The 14,015-nt window shown below is 48.6% G+C and overlaps 1 protein-coding gene across 13 annotated transcripts in view; it reads left to right on the plus strand.

Moving 5' to 3' along the window:
• Positions 1-14,015, plus strand: part of SIPA1L3 (signal induced proliferation associated 1 like 3) — a 238,906-nt gene that overhangs the window by 82,698 nt on the left and 142,193 nt on the right. For all 13 annotated transcript variants that reach the window (XM_081217052.1, XM_081217046.1, XM_081217051.1 and 10 more), the window contains exon 2: positions 12,289-12,355. The gene's annotated coding sequence lies outside the window, so the exon portion shown is untranslated. The remainder of the gene's footprint in view (positions 1-12,288; positions 12,356-14,015) is intronic.

Genomic DNA, 14,015 nt, shown 5'->3' on the forward strand with positions numbered 1-14,015 from the left:
TCATCCCCCGTTCCCTCCTGTTTCTCATCTCTGGCCTTGTTCTTGAGAATGCAGGGCCTACGGGCAGCAGCTGCTCCTGCCGGCCTCCCTTGCCCTTTCTCAGAGGCTTTGGGCGTTTGGGGGCTCTAGGCCCACTCAGCTCATGAGGCAGCTCAGCCAGCAGGAGTTTAAAACAGCGTGACCTGCAAGCACATGAGGAGAGAGCGCCCTGCTTCTGTTTTTGCCATTGGTTCCCTTGGGGCCCTGAAGACCGGCTCCCACCCTGGCTTGGGTTTCTCTCTTGTGCTGTTGGGAGGTGCCAGCCAGGCTGACTTGTCAAAATTAATATCTCTGGCAGTTTGCTTTCTGCCTGCCCAAGGGTTGTAGAATTGGAGGTATTGTGGCTATCATGAGCAGGTGAAATTTGATGTTTGAGCTTGCAGTAGGTCAAAAAAACAGGGGGTGGGGGGACAACGTTGAAGGAGAAAATATAGGGCATTAATGAGCTCAACTGAGTATTCTCCCAAGTTGCTGGAGGACATGTGACTCATCGCAACCTTTTTAGAAGACAGCCTAAAAAAGAAATCTTGTTTATTTTTGAATGAACAGTCCACGCACGTGATAAAGCAGTCAAATGACACAAAAAACCATGTGCAGTGAAAATTAAGTCTCCCTCCCCTGTCCCTTGTCACCCAGTTACCCTTCTGTGAGGACACCCATTTCGGCTGTATTCTTCCAGAGGTACTCAATACCGAAACAAGCATGTATTATACATACGGTTCTATCCTTTGATCTTGGAAGCCATTCTCGAACATAACTATGTCATACTCCATAAGTAGCCTTTGATGCAGAACTACCACGCCTGAGAACCTACCCTACAGAAAAAATGGCCCCAGTACAAAAGGTTATTTACCACAGTGTTATTTGCAGTGGCCAAACAAAAAACAAAGCGAAACCCTGGAAGTTAAAATGAATGCCCATTTTTCAGGGAACGATTGGTAAAATATGGCATCTCCACAGTATGGAATATCAGCTGCTGAAAAGAGTGGATAAGAGCACTGCTAGTTGATTTGGAGGCATTTCTGCGATGCAGCTGAGGGAAAGCAAGATTCCAAGAAGTCAATATGATGTGATCCTGATTGTGTAAAAGCAGTGGCAAAAGTCTGTAAATTGTGTTGGAGTGGTGGGTATAGTACTCATGCTCTTCTGCATCACACGGCCCAACACTCTGTCTGGGAGACTGCAGTGTCCTCAGTTGTAGTCAAAACAAACTTCACATGTTGGACAACACTAGAGGCCCCCTTGGGCGGGTATCTGGCCCGCGGGTGGAGAGCCCATGACGTCGGTGTTGGGAAAGGCTCCCCTGGACAGAGGTCAGCCTAGGAGGGGCTAATCTGGTGCGTAGTGAGAGGTTGCTTCTAACAGACTGTGACAGGCTATTTTGACCTACTTCCCAGGCATTTGGTAGAATGAAATAAGGACAGAGTTTGGTCAGCTGTGTGAAGCATGCAGCGCCACCAAGTCTGCCCCTTGTGAGAATAAGGCAGAGGAATTATAGAAACGCTGAAGTCAAGGCATCAGATCAGGTCCCTGGCTGTGATCCCGATGAAGCTGCACAGCGCAGGCGGCACAGGTGACAACTTACCTCACGTCCGCCCGCAGCCCACCACACAGAGCCACCCAGTGGGATGCTTCTCACGCCCCGCTCCTAAAACGGACGAGCCCTGTTGCTGGGGAGAGTGGACCTGGAAGGAAGGTGTTGGGTGGACACACACCCACAGCCCCACTCCTGGGGCTCTGTTTGCGCTGTGGTCTGTCATCATGGTGGCCCCGGAGTTGTTCTCTGTGAAGCTCGGCTTCCCTTCCCCTTTCCTGCTCCTAGACCCCGGAAAAGGATGCATTCCTCCAGGGTTCTGGCATTCCCCTCAGTAAGGATGTGGCTGTCAGTGGAGTAGGGGCTCATGACTCCTTTGAGTCATAACTTGTCTCCTGCTGGGCTTCACTTGCAGTAGCTGTTCTCAGACTGAGGCTTCCCCCCTCGACTAGACCACGTTTATTCACAGTGCTTTCTCCCCACTCTTGACCATGTTCCTTACCCTTTCACCACCACCGAAAAGAAAGAACACTTCCTATCTCTGGAGCAGCATCTCTTCCTCTGTCTCCTCTCCTACTGGTGGTTCATCAGAAGTGGGAGCTCAGTTCTCACTGGCTAATCTATTCCTCTGCCCTCCTCAGAGGAGGAAGGACCTGGTTGTTACTGACTCCAAGGCTTTATCTTGCTTGGGTGTGTGTGTGTGTGTGTGTATGTGTATGTGTATGTATGAATATTCTCAGGTTTCTGGTTTGGGTAGTTGATGGTGTGTAGTGGACCACTATCTACCTACCCATGGATGGGAGAGAAACAGGTACAATTAAGGATATTACATGGAGAGAGAGAGAGAATGTGTGTGTGTGTGTGTGTGTGTGTGTGTGTGTATACGCACGCACACACACATGGAGAGAGAGAATTCATATCTTTATTGAAAATACAAAAATATGCCCTCCAAAAAATTAGGCAGTGACTGGTCATTTATTGAAATTCATTTAACAGGCATTTGCTGATCTGCTCTTATTGTGCTGTGTACAATTTGAATCTGGCAGAAAACCACTTTGGGAAAACTCATAAGACCTTGTGAAGATCACTCTCGAATCTCCCTTTTCTGCCTCACCCGCGGCGGCCAATCCATCAGCAAGGCTTGTTTGTCCTTGACCTGAAACAGATCGTCACCAGCCTCCTCCTTTCCGTTCCGCTGCCCTCCCCCCGCTCCCAGCCACCACCATCTCTCCTTGGGTGTCACTGTTCTCCCTGCTTCTTTTCAACCCCGACAGTCTCTGTGCAACAGCCAGAGGGGTCTTTCAAAAATGTCAGTCGGAACACATCATTCTCCTCCTCCCCGTCATACTTAGAATGAAGAGCATATGGCCGACTGTGGCTCACACAGCCCGCGAGCTTCTGCCACATCTCCTAGCGCCCCTCCCTCCCTCTCCACAGCAATCTAGGCAAGAGGGCCTCCTATGAGTTTCTTTAACAGATTCCTCCATCCTCCTCCATCTCCTGGAATATTCTTTTTTTTTTTTTTTATCTTTCATTAGAGACTTTATTACCAATCCGGTAATTCAGTCTGGGTAGCCCTTTGAGTGTCTTTTAATTGCGAAATAATTCACATACCATAAAATTCACCCTTTTAAAGTCTACATTTCAGTGGTTTTTAGTGTTTTCATGAGATTGTGCAGCCATCACCAGTATCTAATTCCGGTACATTTTCATCAACCCAGAAAGACACCGTGTACCCACTAGCAGTTACTCTCCTTCTGTGTCCCCCTCCTCCAGCCCCTGGCAACCACTACTCTACTTTCTGTCTCTCTGGATTTGCCTATTCTAGACATTTAATATAAATGGAATCCTGTATTATGTGGTCTTTTGTGACTGGCCTCTTTCACTCAGCATGATGTTTTCAGTGTTCATCCATGTTGTACACAAATCAGTACTTCATTCTTTTTATAGTCGAATAATATTCCACTGAATGGATGTGCTGTGTGTTGTTTATCCATTCTTCATTTGATGGACATTCTGGGATATTCTTACTTCCATTCTCCACATGGCTTCCTTCTCCTTTCTCTTCAGTTCTGTGTTGAAACTCACTGTGGTTTCCTACATAGTATTTCTTACCATTTGTACTTATGAATATATTTGTTTCCCTGTTTGTTTATCTTCTGTCCCCTGTTTTGGACTGTGCATTTTGTAGGGGCGTGGACTCTATCTGCTTTTGTTCACTGTGTCTACCACCCTGCCTTGCACAGTCCCCAGCACAGGGTACTGCTTAATAGTTGCTGGATGAGTGACTCAGTGTATCTCATCTTGTTCTCATTTTACCTCCTCCTAAGGCAAAATGATTGTAACCCTGTTCTGTGGGAAATTCTATATCTAGCTTTCTACTTGCTGTATCTAGCTCTCTACTTTATATAGTGGCAGGTCGCTGGAAGGATTTCTGCGGTGTGAAACACTGCTCCGTTGGTCATCTGCTGTGTAAGTCCTTGGTATCCTTTGAAAGTGCATGTGGCTGCCAGTAGGAGAGATCAGAAGTAACAATGGTATAAACTCAATGGAAGGTGGTTTCTCTTGTGAGTAAAATGTCCTGAGATCTGCAGTCTGGGGCTGGGCTGGCAGCTCCACAGTCCTCAGGTAAAGCAAGATCCTTCTATCTTTCTGCTTAACCATTGCTAGCACAAAGCTTTCATCCTTAAGGTGGCTTCATGGTCCACTGTGACTGCCGGAGTCCAGCCAGTGAGTCTGTAGTCCAGGTGCGAATCGGGGTAGGGAATGGGCACAAAAGTGTCGTCCAGCTCTTTGTTCTTGGTGAGGAATTTTCCTTGAAGTCCCACAACAATGTCTGCCTACCTCTTGTTGACCATCCCTAGCTGCAGGGGAGTTTGGGAGATGTAGTCTTAGCTGAGCCTCCCGAGAAGAAGGGGAGAATGGCTACTGGCTGGGCAGCTAGCACCAGCAGGTCTGTTTCCTGCCCCTGGTACCCTGGGCCATGGCAGCCAGCTTCTGCCCATTGGCCTGGGCCTTCAAGCCTCCTCCTTCCCCAGGTGGCCAGAATCAGAGCAGTGCCTTTTTCTGTCAGGTTGACCCGAGGGTGAGATTTTGAAGCCCCTCAAGGGCCTTCAGTCGAAAAAACTGACCATGTCACCAGCAATAAGAATGATTGTAACTCACCTTTACTGAACGCTTACTACATGGTAAGTCCTGCTCTAAACACTTTTCATGGAGTCATTTACTTCATCCTCATCTCCATTTTACAGATGAGGAAACTGAGGCACAGAGAGGTTAAGTAACCCTAGACATCCTCGCTGTTAATAATGTTGTTTTTGTTCATTCTTCCCTTTCAATATATATAATGAATAAGAGGATTAACAATAAAGCCTGACCTATTTTGGTAGATTGACCAGCGTTCTGTCTCCCATCTGATGAGCTGACGTCTAGAGAGTGCTTTGTGGAAAAGCACTCGGCGGTTGAAGCCACATTGACAGACTGGTTTTATAGGAGTGCAGGAAGGGGCTTAACTCTTGGCACATCTAGCAAATGCCTGGTGACAGGAGGAAAAAGGATCCACAAGCTATGCAGGATTTCCCCGACCCCTGAGCCTGCAGCTAGCAGACCAAAAAGCAGTTGTGCCAGTGGGCTGGGCTTGGCCTTTAAAATCATGGTCTACCTGACTGCTGTTAGAGGTCTGTGGGGAGAAAGAAGGCTGTCTCCAATTCAGGTCCTCTGAGAATTAATTCAGGCACCAAGTCATCTTTCTGGATGCCTCTGATCAGCCATGCTTGGTGGAAATTTTTGATTCCCAAAGTTGACCTCTGAGTTGAGTCTTTTTGAGACACCTTCAGGTCCCTGTTAGTGGCTGTTTGCAGACTCTCTGGGGTGATGGCACAGCGTGTGGCTGCTGGAGTCTGGAAGTAGCAGGTGTTTCGGTTAGGAGTGCATTTGGCTGTAAGTATCAGACTACACAGGTGGCATTGTCACTTTAACACATTGGAGGTTGTTTGTGTCTTATAACATCTGGAGGGAGATAATGTGGCTCAGTGGCTTGGCAGAGTGAATGCCAGCGCTGCTCTGACTCTCTTGCCCCCTCATGGCCACAAGACGGCTGCTGCACCCACCTTCCCCAGTGGGCCGGGAGACCCTGAGAGTTCAGCCCTTCTATTCTGAGTAGTGTTCTGGGGACAAGAGGGACCCTCTCAAATCCTGGTGTCATGTCCACATCGCAAGCTGGAAAAAGGCAGACTGGCAAAGAGGCAGAGGACTGTGTGGATGAATCTGACCCTCTTTGTGAAGAGAACAAACACTTTCCCAGATTCCCTGAATGAGAAACCTTCGCTTACCCCAATGTGAAGATATGCTTCTGCATTATCTAGATACACTCATATCTTCCTTTTGCATTTAGGTCTTGGATCCATCTGAAAACAATGTCTGGATGTAGAATGAGATTGGGTTCGAGGCTGAGCCTTTCCTCTTAACTCTGTGTTTGGGAAGTGGCATTGTTGGTAGTTCTGGAGCCAGACGCACTGAGTTCGAATCCTTCCTGGCTGTGGCACCTACTTGGCTGTGTGATCTTGGGTAGGCTGCCCCACTCTGTGCAGCAGTTTTCTGTTCTGTTAAGAGTGGGGAATGCTGGTAGACCCGACTACACAGGGTTGTTACGATGGTTAAATGAGTTGATAGTTAACTTGAAAACAGTGCCTGACTTGTAGCAAAATCAAAGCAAAAACCTCACGCTTCAAGCCAGAATGAGAATTTGCAAGGCCACGTGGGTCTGGGAACTTGGCAGGGAATCCCAGACCCCGGTCAGCTGGGAAGGCAAAGCATGTCACTGAAGCCACCATCTCTTTCTCTTTATAAGAAATTGCCAAACTGTTATGAAAATGTCTGTTCCAGTGTACACTCCCACCTGCAGTGACTTCTCCTTATTCCATAACTTCAGTACGTTTGGCGGTGTCAGACTGATGTTTTGGCCAATCTGCTGTGCATGAGATGGTCATGCATTGATGCTTTTCCTGAGCAGTTTCTCTGCAGGGGTCTGTCGTGTGCCACTGTACCGCAGAGTTACTTGGGCTGGGCTGGAGGCAGGGCAGCCATTAGACCCTCCGGCACCGTGAAGTCCTCAGAGCCCCGTGTTCAGAGCCCAATACCATGACGTTTCCCTTGTGGGAGGGGAGGGCCTGGGGAGAGGACAGAAGATGCGGATGTAAGACCCTCGTAGTCAGCAGTACAGCCCTAGTCACGTTTGTGGACTGAATCAGTCAGTGAAAGAACCAGTGCTGAATCGTTAGCGTATGTTATTAATAGAATATAGGTCATAAGAGAAAACATGATTAATTACAAGGTGATCCCAGCGGCTGTCATACAGGATAGTGATTGAGGGCTTAGATTTTCCCAAAGTCCCTTCTTCGCAAAGCAACCTTTCTTTGTTGGCAGGTGGGTAGAGGCAGTTAAATGAATGGAGATCTTCCTAAGTCACTATTTCAAAGACAGGATGGGGATGGGTATAATGGGAATCTTCTCTAAAGGAAGGACGACTGAACCACTTTATTAGTAGGTGAGTAGGTCCCTGATGCCGCAATGGGAAGCTCTGGTGAAGTCTAAAAAGGAGAGTGCAACTTGTAGCAGAAGGCCCCTGTGGGCTTGGTTCTCTTTCAGCTCAGATCTAAATGCCTAGATCAGCCACTTATACCCTGGCCGCCCCCATCACCGCTTGGTCAGGAGGGGTGCATGTGGCCAGGCCCTGTTAGAGGTTGGGTGCCCAGGGTGTGTGTCCTGTTTCGAGACAGAAAGCAGAAGAGAAAGCTGCCGTCTCTGGGCGCAGGGAGAGAAAAGAGCTAGTAGCCCTGGTCCCAGTCTTTGCGGCTATTAATTCTGTGCACTGGAAAAGCGGGTGCCAGCAACAGTCACAGGCTCTGACCAGTCAGATTAGCCACCTCTTCTTCCTTCCTTGGTCTTCGTGGTGAGGTGCGAATGGATGGTCTTTTCCATATGAGTTGAGATGAAATACGAGGGAAGAAGTGCAGGAACAGGAAGGCCCAGGTGCACAGGCTGAGTCTGCCTTGGGGCTGCGTGACTAGCACCTTGCCTGGAGCCATGGCATGCAATAATGCCGGCTTCACAGGATTTCAGCGAGGCTGGAAACCAAGGTCATTAACATGTAAATACTTTGAAATGTGATATAAGCGATTGGTTTTCAGGATGTTGGTTGTGGAGTAATGGAACTTTTGTCAGACACTTCCCTGAAAGCCCATTTTTAAAAACAGAAAAAAGTGGAGCTGCTGGAGGTGAATGGGGGTGCAGAGGCCTGGAGCCTCGCCCGCTGCCCCCCTTACCCTCTGCTGTCTCCCCAAGGACCATACTCAGGGGAGTTCAAGGTGAAACCTCCTGGGACTCTAGGGAGGCCTGGCTCTGCCTCCAGCTGGCCCTGGGCCCCAAGCAAGTCATCTCAGCATTCTGAACCTCAGTTTTCTTATCTATCAAGCGGGCAGATCAGACTAGATTGAAGAGTTCCTCACCCAGTTCCTATGAACAGAGGCTTCAGAGATCTTTGACATCCTTGAAATAGTGGGGTGTGTGCGTGTGTGTGTGTGTGTGTGTGTGTGTGTGTGTGTGTGTTTCCTGGAGAGACATGCCATAGTTTTGTTTTGTCAGCTCCTCAGAAGGATTGTATTCACTGGAACATGAAGGAGCGCTGTATTGATTTCTGAGGTCCCTTCCAGTTCTATCAGTCAGTTATTTCTGTTGTAAATGACAGAATCTCCCCAACTCAAACTGTCCTAAACTGCAAAGGGAAGTTAATGGCTCTGGGACCTGAAATCTCAGAGCTAGCCTGACTGGAGTCTGCACTCAGGTATTCTTGTCAGGAATACACCCTTCACCACTGCTGGATTCTGCTTCTTTCACCTTTGACTTTATTCTTAGGTGTCCATCCCCTCCCTCAGGTGGCAAAGAAGCCTTCAATAGCCCCTGCCTTACACCATTTCTTTCCCCCAGTAATCCAGCAAAATTTCCAGGGCCAACTCTGATTGGCCTTGCTTGGATCATGTGTCTCTCCCAGAGCCAATCACTGTGGCTGAGGGGAGGAACCATCAGGCTAGGAGTCAGGCCCGGACCCGCTCTCACTCCCAGGTTCTCTCATCTTGGCTTCTACTTCTTGGTATACACCCTGGGAAGCAAGGTGTGCAGCCCTGTGACTGTGACTTAGGTGACAGATGAGCCAGGGCTGTTGCTCTGGTAGGTGCTGGAGTTGCTGAGGCAATTCCAAGGGCATCTTCCCTTCCCAGGTGGTGTAAGAGGTGCTCTGGGATGTCTGGGGTCCTGGCTGAATTCCTGGCGCTGTAGCCTGCCTTTGCTGCCATTTCCACAACCCTTCAGCATCTGCTGCGGCCTCTCCTGTGTATCAGGGAACTCAAACTGATGGACATCACAGCTTCCTCCACTTGACAGGGAGTAGATTCTCAGCTCAGAGGAACGTGGCAGCACTGCATGTCCCTGCTAATGTGCCTTTAAAGAGCCATGGACATCACTCTAGAGAAGGAAAGGGGGGCAAATGAGTGGCAGAAAAGCAATTTCTGATGCAATTTAAAAGGCAGTGATTACAATTTTACAGGAGCTTTATTGCAGGGGCTTCCTGATCATCCCAGGAATTTTTTTAATGGGAAGTCTGGTGATAAAGGAAAATGTTCTGGGTGCTTCTGGTTCCCTCCTGACCTGCCAAGCATCTTGAAAATCAAAATTGTTAGTGTTTCATAGGCCAGCTTTAGGGATTGCAACTACCCAAGATGCTGTTTCTGATCTTTCAAAGAGTGTGTGTTTTTCTGTATTTGCTGATTCTATGTATAGTAACTGTTTCTAATTTTATGCTTTCCTAAGTGGCTTGGTAGTAAGCTCTGGGAATTGTTAAGAACCGTACTCACTTCTTCCCTTCTATGTTAGTTGAGAGTCATTCGGTTGCGTGAACAAATAGAAATTCAGGTCAGCCTGTGTAAGTATAAAAGGAAATGTTTGAACTCACAGCCTGGAACATTCTATGTGTAATGGCTTCAGGGTTGCCAGGACCCTGTTTCCTTCCATCTCCTGACTGCAGTACTCTGTTGGTTTTATGGTCAGATAGGCTCTGAGGCAGCTCCACATATATATCCAACCAACTTAGCAGCCCCAGAGATTTCCCCGTAATGCCAGCACATGTCCTGAGACTGTTTAGTGGACCTAATCAGCCTGGCTTTGGTTCCAGGGCCACCCTGAGCCATGTCTAAGGCCAGGGGCAGGGAAGAGGAGATGCGGTGGCTTTATTGGCCAGGCCTGGGTTTTGTGACACCACTCCCTTCTCTACCAACCCATGGATTGGGTCATTCCCACAGGAATTCCATGGGCTGAGTGTGAAAGATGAGGTTCGGAGGGCCGACCTGGAAAGGGAAATGGATGCAGGATGAACCAAAACCACCAGTGCTCAGGACCCCTTCCCATACGAAACTCACGAGGATCTGAATCTGCCACACACCCCCTAGTTGTTACCTTCCCTGGGCACACGCTCCACCTTTACCCTATCTCAGGGCTAGCGTAGGGGTTCTTAATCTCAGGTCCATGGACCCTTGAAGGGTCCTTGGATGGAATTTAGAGGATTGTGAAGTTGGCTGGGAAAAAAATTACATCTTTATTTTCTCTACCATCTAACTGAAATTTAGCATTTCCATTCCTTCTGAACAAGGGCCACAAACCACATTGTATCAGCAACACCTGTGACTTTGTCGCTGCTAGAGATCAAAACGTTTTCCATGGGCTTCCCTGGTGGCGCAGTGGTTGAGAGTCCACCTGCCGATGCAGGGGACATGGGTTCGTGCCCCGGTCCGGGAAGATCCCACATGCCGTGGAGCGGCTGGGTCCGTGAGCCGTGGCCGCTGAGCCTGCGCGTCCGGAGCCTGCGCTCTGCAACAGGAGAGGCCACAACAGTGAGAGGCCCGCGTACCGCAAAAAAAAAACGTTTTCCATGTCACATTACAGTTGTTGTAGATATTACAAGGTACTGTTTACACTCATCTCTTTCTAAATTACTATAGTTATTGGACCCCCCACTAAGATCTCCTAATTTAAAGCATTCACAAAGAAGCACAAATATTACTGTATCTCAGGTTAGGTTTTGTTTTACAGATATTTTGATATCTGAATATAATCGATTTCCCTTGTAATCTTGTGTATTGTATTTTGTACATTTGAACACATGATTCTGAGAAGGAGCCCAAACCCTTCTTCACCAGACTGCCAAGGGGTCCCTGGCCTGAGAAAGGTAAAGAACTAAGAACCCCTTTTGGCTTCTCCAGAACCCCTAAGGGCAAGATTATTGAAGCTATCCTGATTCCTGGACTCTGGAAAGTAGGCCAGCTGCTCGCTAGGTTTCCTTCCTCTGAGGCCCCCTGGAGAAGCTGGCTGGCATTTGAGGTCGGCCTTGGCATGTGGATGGCATGTGGACGTGGCAGCCTTGGGGAAGGATGGGGAGAGGCCTTGCCAGCCTGCAGTTAGCCCTGTCTTCATGGACCGCCATGACCATGTGGCCTGGCCAGGTGGTCGGGAGCAGGCTCTGGAGCCAGGCTGCCTGGGCTCATCCCACCTGCCGTGTACTTTTGACTGGCTGGGCAGCCTCTAGGGTTACTGGGGGAGTGAAATGAGTCGGCACGTTCTGCTAGGATGGAGCCTGGCCCATAGGGAGTGAGAGTCATTGTTTAGCGTATAGGAAGGTTCTAGGTTGTCCTCTCAGATCTCATCTCCCTGGCTTAGTAAGTGCCTGGCCTAAACCAAAATGTGATGGTGAGCAATTCAGACAGTGGCTTCTTGGCCTGGAGACATTCATTCATCCATGAAATACCCATTCAAATATGCAGAACCATACTAAATATTCAAAAACATAAATTAATAATACGAAGTTACAAGCCAGTGCTTTTTCTCTGCCACTCCTCTGCTCACAGTTGTCTGAAGGAAATGTCTTTTTTTTTTTTTTTTTTTTTTTTTTTTGCGGTACGTGGGCCTCTCACTGTTGTGGCCTCTCCCGTTGCGGAGCACAGGCTCCGGATGCACAGGCTCAGCGGCCATGGCTCACGGGCCCAGCTGCTCCGCGGCATATGGGATCCTCCCGGACCGGGGCACGAACCCGTATCCCCTGCATCGGCAGGCGGACTCTCAACCACTGCGCCACCAGGGAGGCCCAGGAAATGTCTTTATAATGGGCTTCCATCTGCCCCGTCACCTCCCTGCCCTCATGTCTCTCTCTCTCTCTCTGTCTCTCTGTCTCTCTGTCTCTGTCTCTGTCTCTCTCTCCGTTCCCCCTCCTGCCTCAGGTCCTGTGCAGTGGCCGTCCCTGTGCCTGGAAGGCTCTTTCCCATAGTCACCCAATTCGTGGTCTCCTGTCTTCAGGTCTCTGTCCTTAGGCCTCCTCTGACGTCTCTGTGAAGCAGCACCCCGTTGCTCTCCTCAGCCTACTTAGCCTCCATCAAGGCGCCGCCGCTCCCTGGCTGAGGATTGCGTTTGTTCAGTGTCTCCCTCCCCTGCTGGAGTGTCTGCCCCCTGAGGAGAGCGACTTTGTCTTGGTCACGGGTGTACCCTCAGTGCCTGGCACGCAGCAGGCGTTCAATAAATATTTGTTGAGGGAGTGACTTCGGGAAGGACAGGTGGATACTACAGCAGGAAGACTCATGCTGGCCAAAGATGTAACCTCATTTTTTTTCTCTCCGTAGATGCACAGTCTTTGACCTCGGCTGTCCTGGGACCCTCAAGGAGCACTAGTGTCCAGAACATACTAAGGTTGAGTACTGAGATTTGTGTGACTTTCATTTGCTTAAGTTTTACGGCTCATACATGTAAGCCTCTTTATTATTTAAAAAAAAGTTTTATTTGAAAGAGAACCAAGGGAAAGATGTGTGACTCCTTCCCTGTCCCTCCCAACACCCACAGTCTGACATCTTCCCTCCGAGGTCATTGCAGTCAGTAGTTGGGTGGGTGTCTGGCTGGACCTTTCTTCCTGCTCATGAACATTCCTCCTTACCCAAATACACCCTCATTATTTTAATTTCTTACGTGGAGAAAAAAGAAGCCGTGCTAGATGACGCTTCTGCAGCATGTTTCCCACTGTCCCCAGTGGTAGTGTATCTTGAAGATCTTTGTTCATAGCACCCATCAGTGTATCACAGTCTTTTTTTTTTTTTTTTTTTTTTTTTAGCTTTTCAATTTCCATCTTAAAATTTACACAGAGTGAAATTCACTTTTTGGTGTATGGTTCTTTGAGTTTAGGCAAATGCTTGCTGTTGTGTGACTGCCACCACAGTTAAGATACAGAATGGCCCCATCATCCCATGTGTGGACGTGCTGTTTATCTATAGGCTAAAAGTATAGTGTAGGTAGTTACACGAAATTAAAATACGTATACATGATAAGTGCTTACCTGTAATATAAAGATTTTGGATGTGTTATCATTAGGTTTCTGGGTTTTTTTGCTAGTGAGCACCCTCTTTGGTTTCTTTGGCCCAGACCAAGTAAAGAAGGGGGCCTCAGGGTGTGGGCAGTCCAGGTGGTAGTGGGGCATTGCTAAACGAGGATGTCAACCCTTGTTGGCAGGATGCCGCAAGGGGCTTGGGAGAGGGGGTGCTGTCTGATCCTTGGATCACCGAGAGACCCCAATAGCGTGGGAAGTGGGAGAACAGAAGATTCTGGCATCCAGACTCTGGACGCAGATAGTGGTGTTGGCTGAGTTGCAGGGAGCAGTCAGTCGAGTTTGGGAACTGAGTGCATCTAGACAGGGGGACTTCCCCGGCCGTCCAGTGGTTAGGACTCCGCACTCTCACTGCCGAGGGCCCGGGTTCGATCCCTGGTCGGGGAACTAAAATCCCGTAAGCCGTGTGGCGTGCCCCCAAAAAAAAGTTTAAAAAAAAAAATCTAGACAGTATCCCCTCCCTTGGCTGTTTCTTGGGTTTCTTCATATTCCTTCATCCTGGCCTAAGGCTCTGCCCGGGTACATGGAGCTTGTCTGTGGGACAGTCTCTTGGAGCCAGATTTCCATTAAGGGATGTTTCTTGGCACAATTCTGTTTTTTTTTTTTAACATCTTTATCGGAGTATAATTGCTTTACAATGGTGTGTTAGTTTCTGCTTTATAACAAAGTGAATCAGCTATACATATATCCCCATATCTCCTCCCTCTTGTGTCTCCCTCCCACCCTCCCTATCCCACCCCTCTAGGTGGTCACAAAGCACCGAGCCGATCTCCCTGTGCTATGCGGCTGCTTCCCACTAGCTATCTGTTTTACGTTTGGTCGTGTATATATGTCCATGCCACTCTTTCACTTCGTCCCAGCTTACCCTTCCCCCTTCCCGTGTCCTCAAGTCCATTCTCTACGTCTGCATCTTTATTACTGTCCTGCCCCGAGGTTCATCAGAACCTTTTTTTTCCCCTTAAGATTCCATATATA

The sequence above is a fragment of the Mesoplodon bidens genome (assembly GCF_964165515.1).
Source record: "Mesoplodon bidens genome assembly, chromosome: 18".
NCBI classification, from domain to species: domain Eukaryota; kingdom Metazoa; phylum Chordata; class Mammalia; order Artiodactyla; family Ziphiidae; genus Mesoplodon; species Mesoplodon bidens.